Source organism: Carlito syrichta, unplaced genomic scaffold, assembly GCF_000164805.1.
Source record: "Carlito syrichta isolate Samal-C Ts95f unplaced genomic scaffold, Tarsius_syrichta-2.0.1 Scaffold302562, whole genome shotgun sequence".
NCBI lineage: Eukaryota > Metazoa > Chordata > Mammalia > Primates > Tarsiidae > Carlito > Carlito syrichta.
In genome coordinates, this window is record NW_007246658.1 from 440716 (window position 1) to 448217 (window position 7502).

Sequence of the window (7502 nt, forward strand, 5' to 3'; positions counted from 1 at the left end):
AAAAAAAAAAAATTTAGCTGGACATGGTGGTGTGTACCTGTGGTTCCAGCTACTTGGAAGGCAGAACTGGAAGGATCACCTGAACTCAGCAGATTGAGACTGAGGTGGCCATGATTGTGCCACTGCACTCCAGCCTGGGCGACAGAGTGAGACTGCTACTCAAAAAAAAAAAAAAGTTCTGAAGTTTGCAGTATTCCTTCTAAATGATTTATTAGTCAAACAGGTTGGAAAACATTGATCTGCATTGATCAGTGATTACTGAAATTGTACTGATTGATGTCAGATTGGACTTGGATCCAGAATGGCCAGCCTAGAAAAGACATACCATCGTTAGACTGTGGGAACAGGATGTCTTATGATGGGTCCCTTTAAGTAATGAGCACAGCATTGCTGTTCATTTCTAGAAGGGTAATAACTTTCCCTTTTTGGTCCATGATGTTGCTTTGGTCTTCAAAGTGGGCACATGGTTACATGTATTGTTCTTCTTGCCATCACTGTAATCAAAGATTAGAATGCCCAAAAGACATTGGGTAGAAAAAAAAAATGTTAAGTATCCATTACATATGTTGAGGGTTTTTTGTCATAGATGAAATGAAGAGAAACACCAAGAGAGGGAAGAAGGGTAAAGTATTATGAAAAGAAGAGTTGAAAGAAAAAGAGAAGAAGAGAGAATATTAATGAAGACATATATTTGTATGTTATAGAAATTGATTCGTTTTAAGGAATAAAAACATACTTAAAGACATAGAAGCAAAAAGGTTTTTTCTAGTAGAAATACACAGCACATCAGTTCATTCTAATTTTATCATGAACAGCCAGCCACCATGGAAAAATGAACATTCTTCTCTCTCTTTCTATGTTATGTCTGCTCCATTTTCTTAACACTAGCTTCTCCTGCCATGCTCCTCATCATAGATGCCCCCAAACAGTGGCCTCAGCCATCAGATTGATAGGGCTTTTAAGACTCGGAGCTCTTAGCTAATTGGCAGTGCTTCAGTGCTTCAATTCCAAATCCTCGGGAGAAAAAACGTAATTGGTCTTTCTCTTTTTTTTGAGTTGGAGTCTCACTCTGTCGCCCACACTGGAGTGCAGTGGCTGCTCCCGGCCACCACAGCCTCGACCTGCTGGGCTCCAGCGATCCTTCCGCCTCAGCCTTCCAAGTAGCTGGAACTACAGGCGCGCGCTACCATGCCCGGCTAATTTTTGATTTTTATTGTAGAGATGAGGTCTCGCCAGGTTGCCCAGGCAGGTATCAAACCCGCGGGCTCAGGCAGTCCTCTCACCTCAGCCTCCCAAAGTGCTGGGATTACAGACTGAGCCACCCCGAGCCTGGCTGGTCTTTCTTGAGTTAGTGTTCCAACCAAATTTTATCAGAGATTGGAAAGCATGTGACACATACGTTGCCCTGTCTAGCCAGTAGACAAGGCACATCTCTAAGAAGAGAGAGTATAAGTTGGGAGGAAATGGATAAAGAATCTTGTTCAGTACATAAGAGAGAAGACTTGTTTGAAAAGGGATTAATTGCTGCCCCAAGCCTTGGAAGATCTTATGTTCTCCCAAGGGAACATAAAATATATACACACCCCTCCCCTCAAAAGAGTTGGTAAGGATATAATAGGAAAAGAAGTTTGAGTTCATTTGTATCATGAGCCACTGTCTATCCTGTAGCCCTGGAAAGCTTTATTTCTCCAATAGTATTTATAGATGATTCTTTTTTTTTTTAATTGGAGTCTTACTCTGTTGCCCAGACTGGAGTGCAGTGGCCGTTCCCGGCCACTGCAGCCTCGACCTACTGGGCTCCGGTGATCCTTCCGCCTCAGCCTTCCTAGTAGCTGAAACTACAGGCGTGTGCTACCACGCCCAGCTAATTTTTGATTTATTGTAGAGAGAGGTCTCGCCAGGTTACCCAGGCGGGTCTCGAACCCGCGGGTTCAGGCAATCCACTCACCTCAGCCTCCCAAAGCGCAGGATTACAGACTGAGCCACTGAGCCTGGCTTATAGATGATTCTTTCCCAACACTTCAGAAGGTAAAATGAAGTAGATGACTAGAACTTTAAGTATATAACCAAACATTTCCACAAGACCTCTACTGCAATATCTGTCACAGTATGGCTTGGGCCAAAGTCTGTTTCCTTTTAATAGCCAGCTACCGTCATGGTAAAAATTGGTTTAGGCTGGTAACAAACCTGACTGGTGATTTCCATTAAGTTCCATTCACTTCAGCTAGTTTGGTGTAACCATAAGCATCTTATAGTCCTCCCACTCCCACATTAGTGGGGTTTGGTTTGTCTTGCACCCTTTTATGCATAGCACAGGTGAGCAGGGGGACATTCATAAGGAGGCACACCTTATGAATGTAGGTGTACTGAATGTCAGTGCTAACGGCAGAAACTCTTAATGGTCTCTAGTCATCAGTTTGGATATATCACCTTTTCTAAAGGACCAAGGCCTGGTTGACAAAATGTTCTGAAACACTTGGGTAACCAAACACCTGCATGGGAATGTGTTCTCTGGGGATTTGGACAGAGGCTATCTAAACTTGGTGATCATAGTGGTGTGGGTCTGCCTTACCGGTGAGCCAGAGGACTATTCGTTAAGTAAACTTTTATAAAAGTACTTGCCTATCTGTAGTAGAAACATAATTAAGCCTCTTACTGGCAGTCTTTCTCAGTCTCTGCATTGGGGGATTGTGCCGAGCCTTGCAACTGTCATGGATTATCTTTAGTACTTTGCCTCTCAGTTCTAGAGCATTTGGGATAGGGACTGAGGTACTGATCTTAGGTTCATAGTATATGCTATTAACCCATTCATCAGGTAAAATGCTAAATGAAACTGAGCAGTCCTCAGAAGTGGCCAGGAGGACCACTTTATCCTACATGGAGTCAGTCAGCTCCTCCTTAAACTGGTTCCAAAAAGTGACCTTCTTCCTAGTCTGAGTCTTAGCCAAGGAAACATAAATGGTATTTTCTCAAATTGTCTCCTTTTTTCCTTCTCTCCCTTCATTGAGTGCTTCGCCTATGCCAGGCGCTGTTCTGGTGTTGGGATACAGTGGTGTATAAGGCAGACAAGATCCCTACCTTTGCAGATATAGATCCTGTTGCAGGGATAAAGACAGTAAGTGTGTAAACAATAAAGAAAACAAATTCAAGGACTGACAAGTGCTACAAAGACAATAAGCTGTATAATGGGGTAGAGAGTGATGAGATGGGGCCATGGTCAAGGGAGAGGAAGAAGGCTTTTGAGAAACTGGAAAAAGGCTAGAGGGAACAGTCTGGAGCTATTATAGACCATGATAGGGACGTTTAGGCCTTGTAACCATTGGATCATTTTAAGCAGGCAAGCGGTTATCTCTAATTTATATTTCTCTGATGGTGCTGTTTGGAGAATGACTGACATATGGAGAAGCAAGGGTGAAAACAGGTCCATAGAGTACTTCAGGTGAGAGAGCATGGTGGTTTGAATCATGATGCTGACAGTGGACGTGATGAGAAAGTGGTCAAAAGTAAGAGAGATTTTGGAGAAAGAATTGGCCTCACTGACTGAGTTTATATCTCGGGTATGGCCTGCAAATATGGCAGGTGGCCGTTCCATGTTTATGGGCTTGCAAACATCTAACAAAACACCTGTAAAAAGTTCAATCACCCAATAATGTACTCTAGTTGTACATGTACTGGGCTATCTGGATTTCAATTTAATAGGTAATTAATAGCAAATAAATCCTTGTTGGGTTTCCTCTGCACATAACAGGGATTCCTCCAGTCCCACATGTAGAATGTTGGGTGAATGAAGAATTTGCGGAGTGTCTGAGATTCTGTTCTCATTATACTCAGCGTACTTGAGGCTGAAAGACAGTCAAAAGTTGGTGAGGCAGGTCGGATGGCTGTCCTCATCCTAGACTTGTTAGCTCAGCCTGACAAACCACATTTATGACCAGGAAATAAAAAGCAAGTCATGAACAACCTTGCTGACATGCTTCTGTTGATCAGCTTAACCCACCTGCCCTCAAATTCCTGATTCTGTGGTCAAGCTCTATACCCTCTGACCTTTTGGTTTGGACTTCCATCATGTCTTCCCTTTGGCTTCTCGAAGTTAAACCTTACTCTCAGCTCTCCTTTCCTATCTGATCTCAATTGTCATCTTTTCCAACCTCCTACACCCCCCCACATATACACACACCCCTATTATGATATTGAGTGAAAAATTTCCTGCTGAATTGTGGCCACAAGCCCCACCAGAGATGGTGATTCAGATGTGTGTCCTGTGGGTGATTTTGTATAGTTTGGGTGCTTCTCTTGAGGCCACAGAACCACAACTTTTTACCCGAAATTGTCTGTCTCGTAGACAGCTGAGTGTTCCATTGCAAAGTGGGTAAGCTCAGTGCAAAAATGAACTAATCTTTTCTGTGATAAATCTTGGTCAAGGTTAGTTAAATAGAGGACCTCAGTGGGACGGGGAAATAAGATGCCAAAGCTGAATCCAGGGCAGGAACTAAGCAGCGGGTTTCAGTGGAAGGATGCATGTGGAAACCGTGATGGGTCAGCTTTAAGTAATCTGTATTTCCTTCTTACTTAGAGATATTTCCATTGGGCTTTTGCCATGTTCCCTGAACCCAGTTGAATGTTGGGATGCTTCACAGCATCTGATGGTGTATACTTTAAGAAAATAGAATTGAGCCGGGCTCTGTGGCTCAGCCTGTAATCCCGCACCTTTGGGAGACTGAGGTGAGTGGATTGCCTGAGCCCGCGGGTTCGAGACCTGCCTGGGCAGCAAGAGCTCATCTCTACAATAAATCAAAAAATCAGCCGGGCGTGGTAGCGCGTGCCTGTAATTCCGTCTACTTGTAAGGCTGAGGTGGAAGGATCGCCAGAGCCCAGCAGGTCGAGGCTGCGGTCACTGCAGCCTCTGCACTTCAGTCTGGGTGACAGAATGAGACTCCAACTCAAAAAAAAAAAAGAATATAGAATTGAATTTTCATTTTATGCTGTGCACTGGATATATGCTGGGAATACAAGGGCAGTACATTGTAGTGGCTTCCCTGATTCATCACACTGCCACCTGAATCCATCCTCCCCCTTCCTGAGTAACTGTAGCAGTCTTATGGATGCTTAATACTATACATAATTTGTGACTACATAGAAATTATTCCTAAGTCTCTTTTGTTCAGTGAATCTTTGTTTTTGTATTTATGTGTTTTCTGCAAATCGAGCCATGTTTTACTCTTCTGTTGTTTCTTTAAATTTTTTCTTGTCCTGATATTTGTGTTCTCCCAAATTTAGAGCCTTCTTCATTTTCTACTTATCTTCTGTTGATTTAATCTCACGGTCATTTTTTTTTTTCTTCATTAAGCTTTATGCTTGGTCTTGCAGCTTGTTTTGTACATAATTCTGTTTCTAGATATGATGCCAAGTGTGAACATGCTTTTAATTTTGTCCCAATCAGTTTTATTGTTGAACAAGCTCATTGTCTTAATTATACTTATAAAATTTGATAATATATTGTAGTCTAAAGTTCAGATAGGCAGCATTTAACATTTTCATTGTTTTTTTTGTTTGTTTGTTTTGTTTTGTTTTGCGAGATAGGGTCTTGCTGTATCACCCAGGCTGGTCTCAAACTCCTGGCCTCAAACAATCCACGTACCTTGGCTTCCCAAAGTGCTGGGATTTCAGGTATGAGCTGGCTATGATTTTCTTTTACGTAGCTATTTTATGTGTCACAGTTTCATCATTCTCTAAAAAAATTTATTAGGTTTTCAAGCTTTCTGAAAAAGTTGAAGTTTAAAAACAACCCATCATTTTTTCATCCTATCCAAGTTACTGTAACAACTTCAGGGTTCTGTAGATTCTCTCTCTCTCTCACCCTCCCATCATTTTTCTTACTAAAATTTTGAGACAATTTTATCCCTAAAAGTTGAAAAATCTGAGATTACAGCAGGCACTCAGGAACTGACTACTCCAACTCCTTTACCCTTGATGTGGACATAGTATAGGAAAAGGGACTCTGATGTTAGAGAAACCTGGGTTCAAATCGCAGTTCTCCTTTCCAAGTGTGTGGTATCAGCAAATTCTTTAGCTTTATCAACCTCAGTTTTCTCATCTGTAAAATATAGGTAATACTGACTTCAGTATTGGCATAAGAATTAATTAAATTAGAAGATGCACTTAAATGCTCAGCACAATTCTAGCATATATAAGTAGTTTTGTTTGTTTGTTCGTTTTGAGTTTTTTTTTTGAGTCGGTGTCTCATTCTGTCGCCCAGGCTGGAGTGCAGTGGCAGGATCATGGCTACCACAGCCTTGACCTACTGGACTCAGGCGATCCTTCTGCCTCAGCCTTCCGAGTAGCTGGAACTACAGGCATGCTCCATCATACTTGTCTGATTTTTTTTTTTTATTATTACTGTGTGACGAAGTCTTACCAAGTTGCCCAGGTTGATCTTGAGCCTTGGGCTCAGGCAATCCTCTCTCCTCGACCTCCCAAAGTGCTGGGAGTACAGGTATGAGCCACTCTGTCCAGCTTAGCATATTTAAGTACTTTTACAATGATGATGTAATAATACTAATCTTCCCTTTGAGAGTCCAGTACTATAAGGTTCGATATAGCACCCCAACACTTCTCATACACACACAATCAATCTCTCCCCCCCTTCCTCCTCCTTCTCCTCCTCCTCTAGGGAATGCAAACCCAAGATAAGAGGTGCTAAAGAGGAAGCATGCCTAGTTCTTTCCTTCTTGCTATCTGTTGTCTGTTGTCATGATTCCGGCAGAGGGTAGTCTTATGCCCAATGTATGTATGATCATTCTCTTGATCCTGCCAGTAGAGGGCTGTGGAGGAATTGTCTTACTCTGAACTCACCAGCTAACTTTTTTTGGTAAATGATGCTCTTCCACATGTGCGGTTATTAAGGCGACTCTTAATGTTCTAAAGAAGGCTTAGGATGTGACCATAAGAGAAAGTGAAACAGGGTAGAGACAGAATAGAGAACAAGATCAACATTAATATTTTTTGGTGAAAAGGTCAAGAAACTAAGAGCACAGAATATCAAATGGATTATTAGTGTTTGGATGTTGAAACCAATATGAATTATGACAGAAATAGTGTTGGAATAACAGCCAGGAGTTAAATAAAGGAATGAAAGGGAGTGACCTTGAGGAGCCATAAAGTACTTCAATAAGGAAGGGTAGTGGGTGGTGTAGTCTGATGGTATGTGACTCAGAGCAGGGGATTTTTGGAAAGGGCAAAGGGAGAATGGTTTGGAAGTAGCAATGAGGAAAATCTTACCAGGCCTGGTATTTCAGGAGAGTGAAAAAGAAGCATCATCTAAAAACACTACAGGGAAAGCAGCATCCTCAGGGGGGAGCCCAGTTTCAGTTTAAATAAAAAAATAAAGGAAATTGAAGAGATGAAGGATATAGAGATTTTGCCAATAACTACCACCCATGAGGTCCCACAGGGCCCGGTGGAAGGGTTAGGGTTTCAGGGAATAGGAGGCAAAGGTTTAGATT